The sequence below is a fragment of the Mesoplodon densirostris genome, chromosome 1 (assembly GCF_025265405.1).
Source record: "Mesoplodon densirostris isolate mMesDen1 chromosome 1, mMesDen1 primary haplotype, whole genome shotgun sequence".
In the NCBI taxonomy this organism is placed as follows: Eukaryota; Metazoa; Chordata; class Mammalia; order Artiodactyla; family Ziphiidae; genus Mesoplodon; species Mesoplodon densirostris.
The window spans coordinates 86,061,328-86,084,128 of record NC_082661.1 but is presented as its reverse complement, the minus strand read 5'-3'; the positions used below and the strand labels follow the sequence as shown (position 1 = coordinate 86,084,128).

At 35.7% G+C, this 22,801-nt stretch overlaps 1 long non-coding RNA gene across 1 annotated transcript in view; it reads right to left on the bottom strand.

Annotated features, from left to right (window-relative positions):
* LOC132483492 (uncharacterized) overlaps positions 1–22,801 on the bottom strand; it is a 158,581-nt gene that overhangs the window by 110,428 nt on the left and 25,352 nt on the right. The window contains exon 2 of the long non-coding RNA XR_009531075.1: positions 22,571–22,627. This is a non-coding gene — a long non-coding RNA (uncharacterized LOC132483492). The remainder of the gene's footprint in view (positions 1–22,570; positions 22,628–22,801) is intronic.

The window sequence follows — 22,801 nt, the reverse complement described above, 5'->3', positions numbered from 1 at the left end:
AAAACAAAACAAAACACAAATCCCTGTCCCATGGAGCTTAACTTTTAGTAGGGGTATGCAGCAAGACAAATAAATAAGTAAATGTATTTCTATTCATATTTATCTAACTTCTCAGAGAATAATGTCTTAATATCTAAAACATTATTGTCACTTTGACGTTGTCTTGATTTTTTAATATAGAAATACATATGTAAAAGATTGGAAGCTTAAATATCAAAATGTAAACTGTGGTTATTTCCAAATATTTTAACTGTGAATGATTTCATAGTTTGCATGCTTTCCTTGCTTGTCAAAAATTATTTTTACAATAAAGGCAAAAAACACATAAAATTTAGAAATGTAGAATTTATTTTACAGTCCAACATAAAGCATCACAATTTCTCATTCCTTTACAGTTTTATTTATAACCCATAAAGTTAATGATCAAATATCCTATCACAGACCAAACTATAGCAATAAAGATCAACTATAGTGTGATTTCTCTCTATTATGTTGTGTTGAAAGCCATACCAAAGTTAAATTTGAAATCTGTGCTTCTCTGCAATTAAAATAAATTATATATAATCAGAAACAGTAAAGATTAAGATTGACTGCCAGTTACATCGACATCCAAACCATACTCTGTCCCCAAATTCCAAGTTGTAATTTGCTAAGCTGAAAGAACAAACATATATTATTTGTATAGCCAGACATATGATTATCTGGATAAAAGTATGAGTACCATCCCCATAAGGCATAATCCAATACATTACTACATAGCTGAAAAGCCAAATTCAACTCATTCTTATCCTACTGACTCATGCTTATGAATAAATTTTAAAAGTATTTTGTGCACCCATAACCTTGGAAAGTATATATGATGAATTTATTACCCATTTGCAAAACACAGGGTTTTACCCAAGTGGAGCTGTTCCCTCATTTTATTATATATTCTAATATTATGAAATGTTAAAGAGAATGACAAACACTGTTCCAGAAGAAAGATGGAAATTTATGTACCCTGTTCCACAATAAAACAGAGTGGTTACGTGGCAAAATGAAAAAGGAAGATTGGGCTTGGCATCTATACAAAGAGCAAATATTCAAGGAAGTTTTCCAATGCTTACTTCTACCAGCAAAATGAAAGCAATTATCTAGACAAATCATATGAAAGGAGTTATATTCCCTGATAGAAGACACTGTACATGCAGACCATCTCATTTTTGAAAATCTTTCATGTTTAGAAGATTGTGTTTTATGTGAAATTCCTAGGGGTGAACAAAAACTATTCCTCTAAATTGCCTTCTTTTTCTCTCATCAAACCCTGGACATTTTCCTCTCTCCAGCGTTGATTTATTGTGCATGTACTATGACAGACCACCATTTATAGAGCACTGACGATGACAGTCTGGCATACAAAGCTGAAAAGATATGATCCTTGCTGTCAAAGTAGTTGACAAGTTCAAAATTCCAAGAATTTGTCCATTTCTTCCAGGTTGTCCATTTTATTGGCATAGAGTTGCCTGTAGTAGTCTATATGGATGCTTTGTATTTCTGCAGTGTCTGTTGTAACTTCTCCTTTTTCATTTCTAATTTTATTGATTTGAGTCTTCTCCCTCTTTTTCTTGATGAGTCTGGCTAATGGTTTATCAATTTTCTTTATCTTCTCAAAGAACCAGCTTTTAGTTGTACTGATCTTTGCTACTGTTTTGTTTCTATTTCATTTATTTCTGCTCTGATCTTTATGATTTCTTTCCTTCTGCTAACTTTGGGTTTTGTTTGTTCTTCTTTCTCTAGTTCCTTTAGGTGTAAGGTTAGATTGTTTATTTGAAATTTTTCTTGTTTCTTGATGTAGGCTTGTACAGCTATATACTTCCTCTTAGAACTGCTTTTGCTGCATCCCACAGGTTTTGGACTATCGTGTCTTCATTGTCATTTGTCTCTAGGTATTTTTTGATTTCCTCTTTGATTTCTTCAGGGATCTCTTGGTTATATAGTAATGTATGGTTTAGCCTCCATGTGTTTGTGTTTTTTATGTTTTTTCCCCTGTAATTCATTTCTAATCTCATAGTGTTGTGGTCAGAAAAGATGCTTGATATGATTTCAATTTTCTTACATTTACTGAGGCTTGATTTGTGACCCAAGATGTGATCTATCCTGGAGAATGTTCCATGTGCACTTGAGAAGTGTAATCTGCTGTTTTTAGATGGAATGTCCTATAAATATCAATTAAATCTATCTGGTCTATTGTGCCATTTAAAGCTTGTGTTTCCTTATTTATTTTCATTTTGGATGATCTGTCCATTGGTGTAAGTGAAGTGTTAAAGTCCCCCAATATTACTGTGTTACTGTCGATTTCCTCTTTTATAGCTGTTAGCAGTTGCCTTATGTATTGAAGTGCTCCTATGTTGGGTGCATATATATTTATAATTCTTATATCTTCTTCTTGGATTGATCCCTTGATCATTATGTAGTGTCCTTCCTTGTCTCTTGTAACATTCTTTATTTTAAAGTCTATTTTATCTAATATGAGTATTGCTACTCCAGCTTTCTTTTGATTTCCATTTGCATGGAATATCTTTTTCCATCCCCTCACTTTCAGTCTGTATGTGTCCCTAGGTCTGAAGTGGGTCTCTTGCAGACAGCAAATATATGGGTCTTGTTGTTGTATCCATTCAGCAAAGCTGTGTGTTTTGGTTGGAGCATTTAATACATTCACGTTTAAGGTAACTATCAATATGTATGTTCCTATTATCATTTTCTTAATTGTTTTGGGTTTGTTTTTGTAGATCCTTTTCTTCTCTTGTGTTTCCCACTTAGAGAAGCTCCTTTAGCATTTGTTGTAGAGCTGGTTTGGTGGTGCTGAATTCTCTTAGCTTTTGCTTGTCTGTAAAGATTTTGATTTATCCATCGAATCTGAATGAGATCCTTGCTGGGTAGAGTAATCTTGGTTGTAGGTTCTTCCCTTTCATCACTTTAAGTATATCATGCTACTCCCTTCTGGCTTGTACAGTTTCTGCTGAGAAATCAGCTGTTAACCTTATGGGAGTTCCCTTGTATGTTATCTGTCGTTTTTCGCTTGCTGCTTTCAATAATTTTTCTTTGTCTTTAATTTTTGCCAATTTAATTACTATGTGTCTCTCCTTGGGTTTATCCTGCATGAGACTCTCTGTGCTTCCTGGACTTGGGTGCCTATTTCCTTTCCGATGTTAGGGAAGTTTTCGACTATAATCTCTTCAAATATTTTCTCGGATCCTTTCTCTCTCTCTTTTCCTTCTGGAACCCCTATAATGCAAATGTTGTTGCATTTAATGTTGTCCCAGAGGTCTCTTAGGCTGTCTTCATTTTTTTTCATTCTTTCTTCTTTATTCTGTTCTGCAGAAGTGAATTCCACCATTCTCTCTTCCACGTCACTTATCCATTCTTCTGCCTAAGTTAGTCTGCAACTGATTCCTTCTAATGTAGTTTTCACTTCAGTTATTGTATTGTTCATCTCTGTTTGTTTGTTCTTTAATTCTTCTAGGCCTTTGTTAAACATTTATTGCAACATCTTGATCTTTGCCTCCATTCTATTTTTGAGGTCCTGGATCATCTTCACTCTCATTATTCTGAATTCTTTTTCTGGAAGGTTGCCTATCTCCACTTCATTTAGTTGAGTTTCTGTGGTTTTATCTTGTTCCTTCATCTGGTACATAGCCCTCTGCCTTTTCATCTTGTCTGTCTTTCTGTGAATGTCAAGCCAAGGCCTTTTCCAACCTTTTTTTTTTCATGTTCCTTTTTTTTTTCTTTTTTTTTCCTTTTACATTGTGGTTCTGTTTTACCTTGTTGTTGTTGATTCATTTATATTTTTATTTTTTCTAATAATTTTTTTCTTTTTCTAACTTCATTTTATACTTTATACTTTGTTATTCAGCTCCTCTTGGCTTGTTCACTTTTTTTTTTCTTGTGGTGCTGTTTTACCTTGTTGTAGTTGTTTCACTTACATTTTTATTTTTCCTAATATATTTTTAATCTAATTTTATTTAATTTTTTATTTCTTATTATTGTACTTCTCCCTTTTTTTTTCTTTTCTTTTGCCACACCACGTGGCTTGCAGGATCCTGTTTCTCAGGCAGAGAGTCGGGCCTGAGATACTGTGCTGGGAGCACCAAGTCCAAACCACTAGACTAACAGAGAACCTCAGACCCCAGGGAATATTTATCAGAGTGAGGCCTCCCAGAGGTCCTCATCTTGGCACCAAGACTCACCACTACCCAAATGTCTGCAAACTCCAGTGCTGGATGCCTCAGGCCGAACAACCAGTAAGACAGGAATACAGCCCCACCCATCAAAAAGCATGAGACAACAAAAAATATGTTATAGATGAAGAAGCAAGGTAAAAACCTACAAGAACGAGTAAATGAAGAGGAAATATGCAACCTACCTGAAAAAGAATTCAGAGTAATGATTGTAAAGATGATTCAAAACCTCAGAAAGAGAATGGAGACACAGATCGAGAAAATACAAGAAATGTTTAACAAAGACCTAGAGGAACTAAAGAACAAAAACGGTGATGAAGAACACAATAACTGAAATGAAAAATACACTAGAAGGAATCAATAGTAGAGTAACTTAGGCAGAAAAGCAAATAAGTGAGCTGGAAGACAGAGTGGTAGAAATAACTGCTGAGGAGCAGAATAAAGAAAAAAGAATGAAAAGAATTGAGGACAGCCTCAGGGATCTCTGGGATAACTTTAAACACACAAACATTCGAAATATAGGGGTCCCAGAAGAAGAGAAAAAGAAAGGGTCTGAGAAAACATTTGAAGAGATTATAGTGGAAAACTTCCCTAATATGGGAAAGGAAAAAGCCACCCAGGTCAGGAAGCGAAGAGAGTCCCATACATGATAAACCCTAGGAGAAAAACACCAAGACACATATTAAGCAAACTAACAAAAATTAAATTCAAAGAAAAAATATTAAAAGCAGCAAGGGAAAAGCAACAAATAACATACAAGGGAATCCCTATATGGTTAACAGATGATTTTTCAGCAGAAACTCTGCAGCCAGAAGGGAGTGGGAGGATATATTTAAAATGATGAAAGGGAAAAACCTACAACCAAGAGGAAGGAACAATCCCAAACTCATTCTACGATGCCACCATCACCCTGATACCAAAACCAGACAAAGATATCACACAAAAAAGAAAATTACAGACCAGTATGATTGATGAACACATATGCAAAAATCCTCAACAAAATATCAGCAAACAGAATCCAAGAACACATTAAAAAGATCATGCACCATGACCAAGTGGGATTTATCCCAGGGATATAAGGATTCTTAAATATACATAGAACATTCAGTGTGATACACCATATTAACAAGTTAAACAATAAAAACCATCTGATCACCTCAGTAGATGCAGAAAAAGCTTTCAACAAAATTCAACACCCAAATTGATAAAAAAAACTCTCCAGAAAGTGGGCATAGAGGGAACCTACATCAACATAATAAAGGCCCTATAAAGCAATCCCACAGCAAACATCATTTTCACTGGTGAAAAACTGAAAGCATTTCCTCTAAGATCAGGAACAAACCAAGGATGTCCACTCTTGCCACTACTATTCAACATGGTATTGGAAGTTCTAGCCATGGCAATTAGAGAAGAAAAAGAAATTAAAGGAATATAAATTGGAAAAGAAGTAAAACTGTCACTGGTTGCAGATGACATGATAATATACATATAAAACCCTAAAGATGTCACCAAAAAACTACTAGAACTAATCAGTGAATTCAGTAAGGTTGCAGGATACAAAATTAATGCACAAAAATCTCCTGCATTCCTATACACTAGCAACAAAAGATCAGAAAAAGAAATTAGGGAAACAATCCCATTGACCATCACAACAAAAAGAATAACTACCTAGGAATAAACCTACCTAAGGAGGCAAAACACCTGTACTCAGAAAAGTATAAAACACTGATGAAAGGAATCAAAGATGACACAGATGGAGAAATATACCATGTTCTTGGATGGGAAGAATCAATATTGTGAAAATGACTTAACTACCCAAAGCAATCTACAGGTTCAATGCAATCCCTATCAAATTACCAATGGAATTTTTCACAAAATTAGAACAAAAAATTTTACAATTTGTTTGGAAACACAAAAGACCCTGAATAGCCAAAACAATCTTGAGAAAGAAAAATGGAGCTGATGGAATGAGGCTCCCCAACTTCAGACTATACTACAAAGCTACAGCAATCAAGACAGTATGGTACTGGCACAAAAACAGAAATACAGATCAATGGAACAGGATGAAAGCCCAGAGATAAACCCATGCACCTATGGTCACCTCATCTATGACCAAGGAGGCAAGACTATATAATGGAGACAAGATAGCCTCTTCAATAAGTGGTGTTGGGGAAAATGGACAACTACATGTAAAAGATTGAAATTAGAACACTACCTAATACCATACACAAAAATAAACTCAAAATGGACTAAAGACCTAAATATAAGACCAGACACTATAAAACTCTTAGAAGAAAACATAGGGAAAACACTCATTGACATAAATCACAGCAAGATCTTTTATGATCCACCTCCTAGAATAATGAAAATAAAACCAAAATAAACAAATGGGATCTAATGCAACTTAAAAGCTTTTGCACAGCAAAGGAAACCATAAACAAGATGAAAAGATAACCCACAGAATGGGAGAAAACATTTGCAAACGAAACAACTGACAAAGGATTAATCTCCAAAATATACAAACAACTCATGAAGCTCAATATCAAAAAAACAACCCAATCAAAAATGGGTAGAAGACAAAAATAGACATTTCTCCAAATAAGATATACAGATGGCCAAGAGGCACATGAAAAGATGCTCAACAGCATTAAATATTTGAGAAATGCAAATCAAAACTACAATGAGGTATCACCTCACACGGTCAAAACGGCCATCGTTAAGTAATCTACAAACAATAAATGCTGGAGAGGGTGTGGAGAAAAGGGAACCCTTTTGTACTGTTGCTGGGAATGTCAATTGATACAGGCACTGTGAAGAACAGTATGAATGTTCTTTAAAAAACTAAAAATTGAACTACCATATGACCCAGCAATCCCACTACTCAGCATATACTCTGAGAAAACCATAATTCAAAAGACTGTTCATTGCAGCACTATTTACAATAGCCAGGACATGGAAACAACCTAAATGTCCATCTACAGATGAATGGATAAAGAAGATGTGGCATATATATATATGATGGAATATTACTCAGCCATAAAAAGGAATGAAATTGGGTCATTTGCAGAGATGTGGATGGACCTAGAGTCTGTCATACAGAGCAAGTGTGCCAGAAAGAGAAAAATAAATATCATATATTAATGCATATATATGGAATCTAGAAAAATGGTACAGATGAACCTATTTGCGGGGCAGGAACAGAAAGGTAGACATAGGTAATGGACATGTGGACACAGGGGGAGAAGACGAGGGTGGGATGAACTAGGAGATTAGGTTTGGCATAAATACACTACCATGTGTAAAACAGATAGCTAGTGGGAACCTGCAGTATAGCACAAGGAGCTCAGTTCAGTGCTCTGTGATGACCTAGATGGGTGGGATGGGGCGGGGTGGGAGGTCCAAGAGAAACAGGATGTATGTATACATATAGCTGATTCACTTCACTGTACAGCAGTAACTAACATAACAATGTAAATCAATTATACTCCAATAAAAATAAATAAATATATAATTAAATAAATAAAAAGATGCGGTACATATATACAATGGAATATTACTCGGCCATTTAAAAGAACAAAATAATGCCATTTGCAGTAACATGGATGGACCTGGAGATTATCATACTAAGTGAAGTAAGTCAGACAGAGAAAGACAAATATCCTACGATACCACTTAGATGCGGAATCTTAAAAAAGGTGATACAAATGAACTTGTTTACAAAACAGAAACAGACTTACAGACTTGGAGAATGAACTTATCGTTACTGGGCAGGTGGGCGGGGGGAGGGATAGATTGGGAGTTTGGGATTGACAAGTACACACTGATATATTTAAAACAGATAAACAACAAGGACCTACTGTATAACACACGGAACTCTGCTCAATACCCTGTAATAACCTAAATGGAAAGAGAATTTGAAAAAGAATAGATACATGTGTATGTATAACTGAATCACTTTGCTCTACAGCTGAAACTAACACAACATTGCTAATCAACTATACTCCAATATAAAATTAAAATTAAAAAAAAGAAAAAATATATATTTAAATTGTTTTGTATGTACCAAGCAGAAAAGCAGAAAAAAAGGAGATAGACATGGATAATATTCTGGGGGGGTTGGGAAAAGTTTTATACAGAGGTTGCCATAGAAGGTGGTTTTTCATAATTCTTCCCTTTGACAGAACGGAGATCGAACAATACCCTTTCCGACAGGATGCGACAGACATCACATATTTGATTGTACCGTGATATACCTTGGTCTTTTCTTTTCTATATGTCTTTAATTGGTGACATGGTTCCTGGACTCATCCTCATTTGAGAAGTCCACCTCCAATTTCACTAAGCCAACCCTTGGCCCCATTCAGGTCATTGTTCCGGGACATGGAGCTCAATATGCCCTCAGGCAGCTGCCATTCCAATGAAAAGGATAATAAAAGAATAAATCAAACAAGTTAAAATGATAGTGACTTCAGTGTGGGAGAAATGATATAGATCAAGGGACCTAGAATGGTCTCTGAAGTGGGAGTGGGCAAACCATGGCTTGCCACCTGATTCTGTAAATAGAATTTGCTTGGAATGACAGCCATAATCATTCATTTACATACTGTCTTTGGTTAATTTCCTGCTTTAATGGCAGATTTTGGTATTTGTGACAAAAACCGTATGTCCCACAAAGGCTAAAATATTTACTACGTGGACCTTTACAGAAAAAGTTTGCTCATCCCATCTTAGAGGAACAGATACTAGATCTGAGGTCTGAGTGAAAAGAACAAGAATATGGCCACATAAGAAATTGCCTTAAGACCTGTGACTTAAAACAACAGACGTTTATTATCTCGTAGTTTTTGTGGGTCAGGAATTCAGGTGTGGCTTAACTTGGTCCACTGGCTGGGGATTTCTACCAAGAATGCGATCAAGGTGTCAGCTGGGGCTGCAGTCACCTCCAGGTTCAACTGGAGGGAATCTGCTTTCAGGTTCCCTCACAGGCTGCTGGCAAGCCTTCGGTCTTCCCCGGCTATTGGCTGGAGACATCAGTTCCTTGCCATGTGGGCTTCTCCAGCAGGGTACTCACAATGTAATAGCTGGCTTCCCTTAGAATGAGGGATTAGAGGGCATGAAAATGAAAAATACAGAGAGCCCCAAAGAGAAGACACTATCTATATCCTACTCTCAAAAGTGACTTCTCATTAATTTTCCCATGTTCTATTCACTAGAAATGAGTCTGCAGGTATACTGTATGCACACGGGGAGGGGATGACACAGGACATAGATATCAGGAGACAGGAATTGTAGGGAGCCATATTACAAGGTGCCTACCACAAGGGGTCATTCAAGTAGGAAGAGCATTCTAAAGGAAGACTGCAAATATTGTAAAGCCCCCAAGTTAAAAATGAGCTTGGCTGTAATGGCAGAAGTCAGTCTCTCAGGAACAACAAGATCATATGACTGGATCATGTGGAAGGAAAAGCAAATATCAGGGAAATAAGGTCTGAGAGGTCAGACCTAGATTACAGAGATTTATAAGTCATGGAAAAGTCATTGGATTTTATTTCAAGTATAATTGAAGTCCACTGGAAAACTTTAAGTTGGGGAGATGACATACTTAGATTCAAGGCTTAAAAAGTTTTATTTAGCTGAGTGAATGTGAAATAAACTTTGCTAGCTAAGGCCATATACTTAATTTCACTTGTCATGGGAATCCCTGGTAATGTGGATACTGAGCATACTTGCTACTGGAAGATCCTTTGAATTTACTGACAATAGTGGATTAAGGTTACATAAGTAGCTAGAACATAACTTGATAAATATGGATATAACAATGCAAGTGTTTTAAATTAACCAAATTTTAGCAAGAAAAACTGGCTTTGAAAAGTTGTATCTTAATGATTAATTGAAATACATTTTACAAAAGTTCCAGATGGCTACTGTGCCAGACACTATCCATTACTATAAATACACAATGGTATGTTGTCATCCTCTTTTTGATAAAATGTTTCTTAACAACATCATATCCTTTTTTGACTCTAAACATTCATTTGCTCTGTCCATATTAGAAAAAAGAGACACTTGACATAGTCTAGCAAAGACATTTTTTTGTTAATTCTAAATACTTATGAGGGCATGTCCTCCACTTCACTTTGATACAGCTTTTTAAAGGTATAAAATACATACCATATAATCCTACATTTAATTTTAAATTTGTTTTCCATATTTTAATAGCAATAATAAGACACTTATTTGGGAAATACAATTGTATAGAAGAAAGAATACAGAAGATGTATCTATTTCCAAAACTCTACCAATAAAGTTTCTACTAGTGGTTACCAATCCTTTATGAGACAAAGGAAATACTCTCTTCTTCCATGAGTTGTTTTCTGGTCACCTCTCTATCTGCAATTTCCTGAAAAGAATATCTCTGCTTGACTCTTGCTAACTCAACTGAGTAAACAGACTCAGCACAAGTCTAAAAGCAGTGGAAATATACAGTTACTTTAATGTTCATTCAGATGTGTTCGCTCAAATCTATGACTTGAGTATTAATATGTGATTACTGCAAGTCCATCACCTCTTCTTTTTCCACCTCATGCTTTTATACCCTGTTTACGACAATTTCTGGACCCCTTAGTTTACAGAATTATCAATTTTTCACTGTCATATTCCCCTTCCTGTCCTCAGCTTCCTTAAATTTCTGTTACATACATTCCTTAGCCCCTTATTATATTCGCTCCCCACCCTCAATCTTCTTGCCCTTCTCTCCATCCTCTCTCAAACTCATCTGGTTGAATCCAACTTTCAGTCTTTTCTCTGTCTACACTAGAAGAGATGGATATGTCTGCAGAAAAATACACAGCCTTGGTAACTTATCTCCCTTTAATTTCATGACCACAAACCACCTTGTAGCCCAGCAGCCCTACCATTTTTAACTGGCCCATTCTTTCTCCCACTCTCTGAAATTGGTTTACCCATTCTCTTCTCTCCTCTCCTCAAACAGGCAAAATATCCTTCCTGCTCATCACTCTCAGCTGATTGCCTTACATTTCTATTTTATTGAATAAATAGGTGCAAATAAAAGAGAGCATCCATATTCTCCCACTCCCAAATATGATTATAATGAACAAACTATCTCTGTTCTTAAGGTCAATTCTTCCATTGTGCACTGGATCCCATACCCTCTCTCCTACTCATGACCTTTGCTTTTGCAATTATTGCATCACTCTTTTATATCAGGAATGCCATCCACTTACTGGACCATTCCCACTCCTCCAGTATTTTTCTCTTCTTTAGAGCAAAACTCTCAAAAGAGTTACCTGTACTCTGTTCTATCCACTATTCTCCTCCCATTCTCTTTCAATCTATTCTACCACTCTACTAAAAATGCTCTTTTCTATGTGACCCATGACTATATTTTCAAATCCAATAAGAACTTCTCAGTCCTTAACTCTTTCAATCCCTCAGAAGCACTTTTTTCTGTTGATCAATCCTTCCTTCATGAAGCATACTTTAATTGATCTGAGTCTCTATGATCTCATAGTTTTCCCCGTTTGACTGGTGGCTCTCTTCCCGGCCTCCTTTTCTGAATATCTTGATTTTTATGTGTTGCAATGATGCAGGGTTCAGTGCTCAAACCTCTTCTTTATCTCTACTTGCCCTAGCTGACTTCATTCACTTCAGTTGCTTTACATACCAAATATATGTTGTGTCTCTAAAATCTGTATCCCATTCCTAACCTATTTTAAATTCCAGAATTCAACAATATCCAGTTCTTCTGTATTTCCACTGGACTGCATAACAGACATCTAAAATGCAATGTGTTCAAACCAAAATCTTGATTTACTCCCGCCAAACCTACCTTCACAATGCTCCGTACCCTGGTGAATGGAACCTCAGTTACCTAACTGTTATAGTTAAAATACTCAGTCTTCCTTGACCATGAGTCTTTTTTCCCCACATATCTGTCAGCAAATCCTGACAGCTCTACCTTCAAACCCTTCTCACATTCAGCAATTTCTCAACAACTCTACCACTACAACCCTTGTCCAAATTACCAACCTCACTTACGCGGACTATTGCAAACTAATAGCCCTGCACATACTCTGTCACCTCTCCAAGAGAGCTCCGGGCTAGAGCTCAGATTCTGAAAGTGCACTGCAAGGATTTATATCCTAGATGAGCCAGTTACCTGCCGTATGCCATGGGCAAATTACTTAATGACTGCGTACCTGTGTTTCCTTACCAGTAAAAGGAGGAGTATAATAGTATCTAACTCACGGGATTGTTGTTGGGACTTAACAACATAGATCAAGCACTTTGAATAGAGTGTGACAAACAATAAGAAATATATAAATGTCAGCCAGTATTATTATCTTATCTATTTTTTTTTTTTTTTTTTTTCTTTTTGCGGTATGCGGGCCTCTCACTGTTGTGGCCTCTCCCGTTGCGGAGCACAGGCTCCGGATGCGCAGGCCCAGCGGCCATGGCTCACGGGCCCAGCCGCTCCGCGGCATATGGGATCCTCCCAGACCGGGGCACGAACCCGTATCCCCTGCATCGGCAGGCGGACTCTTAACCACTGCGCCACCAGGGAGGCCCGTATCTTATCTATTTTTATTAAGCTATTTTCTACTTAGCTATAAGAAAGATTCCTTAAAAACAAATTAAATCTTGCCAATTCCTTGTTCAAAATACTCAAGTGGCTTCTGCTTATATGTAGAATAAAATCCAAAATTCCTCCAGGCCTACATGACTGGTCTGTCAGCCTACCTCTCTGAGACCTCACCTTCTGCCAGCCTCCCCTAGCCTATTCCCTACACTCAAGTTTCTTGCTTCTATTTGAACATTCCAAGCACACATTTCCTGTGGGATCTAAAACGTTCAACAAATATTCAAAAATGACTTCTTATCCCACTTCCTTCAGCATCTTCTCCGTATGCTTTTCCCTTGACAGACAGAGAGCCACCCTATCTCCAATGTCAATTCCCCTTCCCCACAAGTTCATGTTCCCCTTCCTAGCTTGTTTTCCTTGTAAGGACTTATTATCTAACATATTATATGTTTTAGTAATTCAGCTCATTTTTTCACTGTCTTCCCTTTTGGAATGTAAATCCCAGGAACAAAAAGTTATTTATTTACTTTGTTCTCTACCTAAAACAGTACCTGGCACTTAGGTGCTCAAAAATATTTTTTGAATGACTGAATATATGTATATATAAAACAAATAAAACCAGATCTTATTAAAATGAACATTCCAACAACAAATAATAGTTCTTGAATATTATGAAGGTGATACTACAAAAAATAGAAAGCTTAGAAGTTACTGTTAAATCATAAATCTTCTTCCAGAGAGAGAAGCTAAGAAATTTACAGAAACTATCTCAAACTAAATTAACGAATGATAAGAATTTCTAAAAGAGAGAATGGAAAAAATAATGCAGAGGAAATTATTAAGAAAAAAATTAAGAAAGCAAAGCATATATGTTTCCAGTGTTAAAGGGCCCACAAAGGGTTCAAAGAAACAGGGGGAAAAAGATGATAGCAAAGCCCATCATTTTGAAATGATACAATACTTAAAATAAGAAAAGCATCCCAAAAGCTTCTAGACAGAAAAAGTTCAGGTCACAAACAAGGGACTAGAAATCAGAAACTTCCTAATAGCAGCAAGAGAGAGCAATAACAAAAGTTCTGAAAGAAAATAATTTTCAACGTTGGATTCTAAGTCCCGTGATACTATTAGCAAGTGTGAGAGTAGAATAAGTACATATTCTGATATGCAAGTTTTCAAAAAAAATGAATCCCAAGCTAAATCCATTTCTTAGGATGTTACTGGAGGTATGTACCAATAGAATGAGACGAAATTAAGGAAGGATAAAACATGAGATCCTGGAATTAAGAGAATCAAGAGAGAAAAAAAGCACAGGTAATTAATACTTTGGGTGAAGACAAAGGGAGATCTCAGAATCACAGCTAGAAAATGAGAGTGGGAGGACAGAGGGCTCAGGGAGAGATCCCCAAGAAGCCAAATTTGGTGGAATCCTTGATGTATTTGAAATTATTGAGATGAGGATTACACTTACGATGGAAAGTCTGGGAATTAATTAGTGATTAGTATATAGAAAATGAAACGAATATATAAAATAACATCAGGGAAAGTAAAACCTTTGTACAAAAACATAATGGTGAGCATCAGTAGTGAATAATATTACAGATTCATAATAATGTAAAAACTATTTTTTCAACCAAAACTCATGTTGTAACTATATTAGGTTGATGTCAGAGGCTGTGTGTGTACTAGTGAGTAGGTGTGCAAAGACAGGTGCACATGGCAGTGTGTATGCACGAGTGTTCATGTATACGTGTGTGTATACTAGTGAGTAGGCGTGCAAAGATAGGTGTGCATGGGAGTGTGCATGCATACAAGTGTACGTGTGGGTGTACTAGTGAGTAGGTGTGCAAAGATAGGTGCACACCGGAGTGTGCATGTATATGAGTGTACGTGTGTGTGTGTCTGTGTGTGTGTCTGGGAGGTGGATGGTGTGAAAGGTAGCCAAAGTCTTATCTTCCACCCATGGAAAGTTAAGATGAAATATCAAGAAATAGTATGATATGTTATTTAGAAATACAGAGTTAAATACTAAACAAATAATCAGCTAAGTATCTAAAAGTTGAAAATAGCTAACTCTGAGGACTAGGGATGTGTTCTATGTATTTGGGTGCAGAGTGGACAGGAGATAACTCTTTGTTTTAAATATATCTTGTTGAATTATTTGACTTTTTAAAATTACTTGCATGTGTCACTTGGAAAACAATATTTAAAAAGATGTGTGAATTGTGTGACTTAGTTTCTAGCCAAAACACAACCCAACAACTTTCCAAACCATTCTCCAATATCCAACCATATTACCTTTAACATACACAAACATTCTTTTTAAGCTTTGTCCAAAATGCAGTCATAAACATAACTTAGTCTCTTGACTCCCCCAAATAATATGTCAGTTATGTGGAGTGTGGGCTAGATAACAAAGCACTCTCACATATATCATCTCATTTTACCCTTTGTATTAACGTAGTAAAGTAAGCCAAGCAATTATTACCACTTTACAAACATGGAAACTGAGGTTCAGAAAGATTACAGACTGAGCCAGGCTTATATTCCATCCACTGATGCTTTGCCTAATATTCATTTAGCTGTATTGTGTATGTTAAGTCCAGTTATTTTTTTCCGACAATACATGATACACATGAAGAGCCACTGCAGCCAATGATACAGTTTCATTGCTTTTGGGAGGCCAAGTATATGAGCTATCTAATATTCCGCTTGGACTAGGCTTTGGGGTTAATCTGACTTCAGGCCCAGATAACAGTATAAGTACATGCGTGTGTGTGTGTGTGTGTACGCTTGCTTATGTATTTACTTATTTTATATTTTGAATTTCTAAAAAAAAAGGCAGTAGCTGAAGATATGACAACTCTGATAATATTTTCTATGATTTCCTTTTTTTTTTTGTTTATGTGCAGGTGTTCTTTTCCCCAAAATCCCATACAATTGAAATTCACACTACATAAAGATAAAATATTCAATTTCAGTCCACCATAAAGTGACTTACTGGCATTTGAATAAGAAACAGATGATTGACAAGAAATCTATCTAAACTATAAAACTATGCACCATAAAATATGGGATGGTCTAATCACTTCCTCAACATACGATGCCGTAGTTTGGAGATATTTTCACAACGTCTTAAAATCTTCCAAAGCCAAAAACAGGATAAAATGCCTTCATATATAGTCATAAATTCAACGCACAACCTTTCTCTTTATTTTATAAGTAGTATATTACTGAAAAGGGTAAAATAGGAAAATAAATTTATTCTGGATTGTTTTATAATCGAGTCTATAGAAATTCATTTGTCGTAGTAGCAGCATAATTAAGCAATAGCTACAGCTATTACAAATGTAATTTTAATTTAAACTATTCAATAAGATTAATGAATAAATGATGCAAAGGCATAACAGTTTAAAGCGTCTTCCAATTGTAGCTAGTCTTTTCCTTGGGAAATATTTTTGTACTAGAAATAAAGACTGGCAGAAAATGTATACTACTGATGACACAAACCTGTGTTTCTTATCGGACTAGTTTTAGTTCTCTGGGTTTTACTAACAGCTTTGGTGTCCTTTAGAACTAAGAGCTATCAACACAAACCTCGAAGACAAATCAGTATCTTGCTACAATATGGTGAGAGGTTAACAAACTTCGTAATGTTTAAAATTTCGTTAGGAATGTATCTAAGCACAGACTAACGTTGTTTTCTTGTTTGTTTGTTTGTTTTGCAGTACGCGGGCCTCTCACTGTTGTGGCCTCTCCCATTGCAGAGCACAGGCTCTGGACGCACAGGCTCAGCATCCACGGCTCACGGGCCCAGCCGCTCCACAGCATGTGGGATCCTCCCGGACCGGGGCATGAACCCGTGTCCCCTGCATCGGCAGGCAGACTCTCAACCACTGCACCACCAGGGAAGCCCACAGACTAATGTTTTGAATTGCTTCTTTACTATGCAAGAACACCCCTAGGCTTTTCAATTAAATTCTCTTGTATTGTCATGAATTATCTTTTCTTTTAATCCAGCCAACTGAAAAAGAGAACAATTACTAAAGTTAATGGAAACAAAAATAACCTATGGAGAGGTTTTCTTCTCCATGGACGTTTATCATTTTCCAGGAAAGAGAAAAATGGTACTAATATCCTCTCACATTTCCTCTAGAACATTACTGTTAAGAGAACTCTAGTGACCAGCAAAAGAGACTATAACCTCTATTTTCTTCCCCATGGAGAAAAGGCCTATAAAAAGCTTTTTTAATTCTTTAAACATATTCATTTAGAATCCAGAAACTCAAAATATTTCACCAACCAATCACGAAATGTAAAGCATCTACTGAATCATCAACTCTTCAGTGTCCTATGTGAACTTAAATTCTTCATGCTCCTCATAATTATGGAACAGAAAAGTGCAAATAAAATTCCCAAATCCCAGGAAAATAGAAGTTCTGGCTTGTACCCGATATATCTGAATGTGCATTTGTGCCCCTCCAAGTAAGCAGAGAGAGTGTGTGATCATTCCTGCCATCAGATCTGATTGAACCAGCAATGAGATTGAAAGCCTAGCCCTGAGATCTTGAACTGAGTGCCCTGGCTCCAGAATATATACTGGGGTCAATCAGAGGTTTGCAGAGACTTTCTAATAGGCAGCAATGGGGATGCTGGCCACAGTCCTGCACACTAAGAAGACTGGAAGAGGATGAGTGGGAGCTCAGCATTTATGTGCTGTGAAGAGAAATGGAGATGAGAGAGAGAGCATTCTCTGGAGCTCTTCCAAAGGGCTACAAATTCAACGTGTCCTGAATTCTTATGGAGATCTTACAGGCATTTAAAATAATATCCTCCTCAACTGATTCTTTTCTGAAAACTTTGAGTACATTTTCTATTTCTTATAAGAACCTTGACTTGGACATGAGTATTACGAGTGCCTGACTACATAAAAGAGGCAGTCTGATACACAAGAAAGAAGAGTTGTAGTTGCCACGTATCCTAGTAAGGCAAGGCATTAGTGGTGCAACCTTAGACAGGTCATTTAGTCTCTGGGAGCTTAAGTTTCCTCATCAGTAAAATGAGAAAAACAATCCATTCTTTATAGGATTATTATCAGGATTTTTTAAAGTGGATGTAAATCTATCATTTTTCTAACACAGAATAAGAGCAAAATAAATGATGTTTACTTTATAATTACACAAGCAGGTTGTATATCCTTATATCTTTCATCTGGCCTGCATAAACTTTTCATTTCTTACACTTAATCAAATGTAAGATACTTAAAAGATGAAGTTTTCCTATCAGAGGAAATAGGCTATAATTCCCTTATGGAATTTTTTTTTAATAGCCTACGTGTTTATGGACTTGAAACATACAAGCCATGAAAACTGCATTTATTTTTCTATGATTTTTTTTTTTTTAGAAAATATGAATTGTTGAAGAAAATGGGTCTATTCACTCCTTATATTTTCTTAAACTGTTAACTCTAGTGCAGACATAAGTGTATCTGGCTTATTGGTGGTGTCTGGCTATTATTTGGTATCACCAAAGCTTCTTCAAAAAGATTCACCTTTCTTTTTCATATGATTAAAACAAGTGGACAGCGCATAAATTAACCATGATGTGCCTTGCCTTAAACACTTACACAGTACCAGATCCATCCATAATGTATACCATAATCCAAAAACCCTTTTATCCACTGAAGTGTCAGAAAGAGTTTCTTATAAACACCATAAGTGAATATATTCTGCACATTTCCTTAGGCAAGAATATAGCCATTTCACATAAAGTTCCCATCTTTCCATGTGAATATACAAAACGTCTGGCCTTTGCAAAACAGACCTTTAACAGAAGAGAACAAATTAATTCTTTGTTTTTCACTTCACAATGAGAAAAACAGCTGAGGGCCCTTAATTGAAACAATGAGAGGACACACATAGTCCATATAACTCTTTCAAGAAGAATAACCCTTAAATGCTTTCCAGTAGGAGGGACTTTGAGAAAATAAAGTGGATAAATAAACTGCGATGGACAAATTCCCAAATAGTCTTTTCTAAATTGAAACCATCTACATACACATAAAGTCAACAGATCTCTTTTCTTTAAAATATTCAGTGTCATTCTTACAAGAAATATTCTTTGTTCATCTTACCAAGTAATATTTTGTTATTGGACAAGGACAATTGTGCAAGTTCCTTGTTCTATACCAGAATTTCAAACATTTTTGTGTTTATATCTTAGTAATAGCTTATAATAATGATGACCTAAAGCAAAATTCATTCCATCCTCACTCCATGCTGGCTTATTCTAAAATAAATGACATGTTCAACAATAACTTTCAAAGCTTTGTTGTGAATTTAGTAACCCTATGAAATACACCTTTTTTCCTCAGTAGCTTTGATTCTTTTTTTACTTACCAGACCTGACAATCAGTTCAAGTTATCTGCTGTTTACATAAAAAGGAACAAATGCAGTCTGGAAATAAGATCAGAATCTCAAAAGACCATAATTACTCGCATCCCCATCTCACATCACCTGCCTGAGACAATCAAGCTACAGGAATTTCTTTCTTGATCCTAGGATTTTTTGGAATTATTTATTTAAAATAATGCATATTTTATAAGAGAAATCTTTCTTACCAAACAAAACTAAACAAAGTTGTTTCAACACTAGTAATTATCTATGATTTAAAAATTTTTAATTTACTATTAGATATGCTTGTTTTATGTAAAGCATGTGAAATTTCTAAAAATTACACCTTTTCTCCCAGGAGCAATAATAAATGTTAAATAAATTGTCATTGTTTAATGTTGTTAAAATAATTTTAAAGGCTAGTACAATAAACGCATTGTCTTTAGCCTCTCAATCCTCCACGTTAGTGTGGTACTTATCACATTTTATCCAATGTTTTAAGCTAAAACAAGATTCTGGATTTGCTTTGTGCTACCATATGCGATGTCAAACAGCTATTAGAAACAAAAAGCAATGTAAATATAGGAAATCAACTAAGCAAAGATTTCTCCAGATTTGTCTTTGTTTTTCTAAGAAGTAGTTTAATGATCTATTTCACTGCATGTTGAGTGTAAATGCTAAGAACACTGTGTGTGTAGTATATAGTTCCAGAGAAGAGTGATTTTATCATATTCAAAATGCCCAAGTAGATATTGTAATAGCAAGTATGAGAGAAGTGAGAAATTCAAAACAATGCATTGTATAAAATCACTTAATTAAAATGATAAATTATTTAGTACAGTTTTGTAGTACTTATCTTATAAAGCAGCAAGAAACAATTTTTTAAAGGACTTCTAAGAGAAGTTTTACATCTCTTGTAACATCAAACATTGTTTTTGGTTGGAAAGGACAATTCAGTTTTTGGCGGATCCATTAAAAACAGAATTATGTCTTTGGTATGTGGTATAATTTATATATTTTCAAATACACTTTGATAACATACGATGGCTTTTCCTTATGAGTTCTAAGTAAATACCATTCAAATCTGTGTGTGAGCAGAGGGCATGAGAGCAATTTACTAAACTGAATTGGAAGAGATTAAAAGAAAGGTATGTCAGAATATGCCCCCCAACTTAATCTCTATGGGGATTGTGGCAAATGTATAATCAGTTATTTAGGGAAACAAAATGGAAATAAGAATTGAAGCAGAAAAATATAAATACTTTCCACTTTAAGATTTATTTCTTAAATTTCTTACCAAAATTCTTATTAAGAAAATTCTTGTCCTGGTGTTTATTTTTGCATGTGTTCAGCATTTAACCACTTAACCATTATCTGGCTTTTAAGCAACAAAGTTTAGTAGTGCCTTTGATTTGCTTCAGTATAATGGACACCCTTATTTGGGTTTTAAATTTTGTTTGGATAAAAGTGAGGCTTGTTAGGACTGAGGATCTTATCTTAACTTCCCAAATCCCTTAATACTACAAAGCTGGAATGAAAACAGAACTGAGAAAGGGCAATCTGCAGGCCTTTCCTTTAGAACCTAGCTTGAAAAGGGACTTTTCCATGGGACGGTTTTAAGAAACAGACATAAAAATAAGTAATATATTATTTAAGTTTAAATGAACATCCTATTTGAGCAAACAAATAATTTTTAAAAATAAACATTGGTTGAGTCCCAAAAATTACAGGTTGAGGTGACATGCCCAGAGTCTTAAGGAAACCTGGATTATTTTGGATGGCTCTAAGAAAAAGTCTTAAAGCTATGAAACATGAACCCCTGCTATCCATTGAAGGTCGTGTTGTTCTGTCCTCAACTGTGTAAATAAAACTCCATCAGCTACTTGTGTTCATCTGTGAGTCAAGAAGAAGTAGCCCATGGTGGTTGCTTAGCCTCACACAGAAACAGAGATAAAATGCCAGTAGCATAAGGTCTCTTTTATCTATCTAGGAGGAAACCAAGGTCCTATTTGGTTTATCTCTCTTTTTTTTTTTTCCACCACCCTAGCTATTTTAAGTGATTTTCAGGGGAATCTATTTAAAAAAAAAAAATTGGTCAGAATATTTCAAAATCCAACCAAGTATTTTTCTTCTGAGTGTTAGACATTACAAGGTGGAAACTGTATGAAGTTACAAATAATCTCCAAGGTTTTGAAATAGGTGACCACGTCCTGACTCTAGGTTTATTTCATGAATACTACTCTCCATTCCTCCACCCCTATTTTGTTATCAGCAGGAACAGCTAATCAGTTTGTTTACCGATATGGAAAGAAGGATGTGAGAACAAATTACAGAGACCAACAATAAAAAATTTTTTCTTCCCTGATCAAAGAGAGGAAGAAATAAATCCACACTGAGATGAACAAAGGTCTTTTTCCATAGGCATTCCCAGAATTTACAATCTATGGCAAACTCCACCAGGTTCTCAGTAGCTTTGCTGAATGTGACAGGCCTAATCAGATGTTACACAGAGCAGACGCACATCGGCAGTTAGCACTTTCCACAGGTCTCTAACCTGTGATCCTTCATTCTCTCTAGATTAACACCCAGGACTCTGATCCACTGACATCAGTGAACAATTCAAATCCAAGAATGTTACCTTAAAAGATAGAAAGGGATGCAGAAAGTTGCTAATCACACTAAAGTTTGCCAAAAACTGAAGGATTTGTTAAACTCTGTGGAATAGCTATATAGCATAAACTCATTATGCATCAGTATGCTACATGTTAGAAATTCCAACTCCTGCCAGATATGTTACATTAGCATATTTATAATGGAACACTAGATTAACAATGTTTGACATCTTCACTGTGTTCATTTTCAGTTCTATTATTACTCCAAACAGTTCCTCCAAAAACATTAACTGGCTAACAGTAGAACTGTGAACAATTTTGGAAAAAAGGAAAAAAAAAAACTGTTTAAAAGCTATTTATATTTTCATTGAGTAGCTTTTTGGAGAATGATCCTGGATTAATTATAGCGCTATAAAAGATCCTATAATTTTAAACACTTTTTCCTGTATTCAATCACATATAGAACTAAATTCACAAGAACTTCTGCATAAGTTTCAAACTGAACACAATGAAAAGGTTCTAATTTTTTATAAGCTAGTGAGGAAATGCTTGGATAATTTCACACCTCACTGAGTAAACAGAAGAAAGCCTAGAGTTTATTCATCTAGTACTGCTTCCAAAGGTGATCTTTTAATTTCTAAATATCTCTAAAGGACATTCTGGTAGGTACCATATTTGGAGGACGGGGCCATGCGATTTAATGGAAAAACAAACTTTGGTGAAAGGCAAGCCTGAGCTTGAGTACTTACTGGTTGTGTGTGACCTTGGGCAGGCTGCTCACTCTTTTCTGGTCTTCTTTTTCCCATCTACAAAGACAAGGATGATAATATTTTTCAGGGATCATTCAGGATTTAAAAAGTAATAGTAAGAAATGAAAGCAGACCACCACCCTCTCCAACCCATAAAAGTACTGTCTCTAGTCTTGTATCTAATTCAAATATAAAAATTGTTCTGAACATATATTATCAAAGTTTCCATTC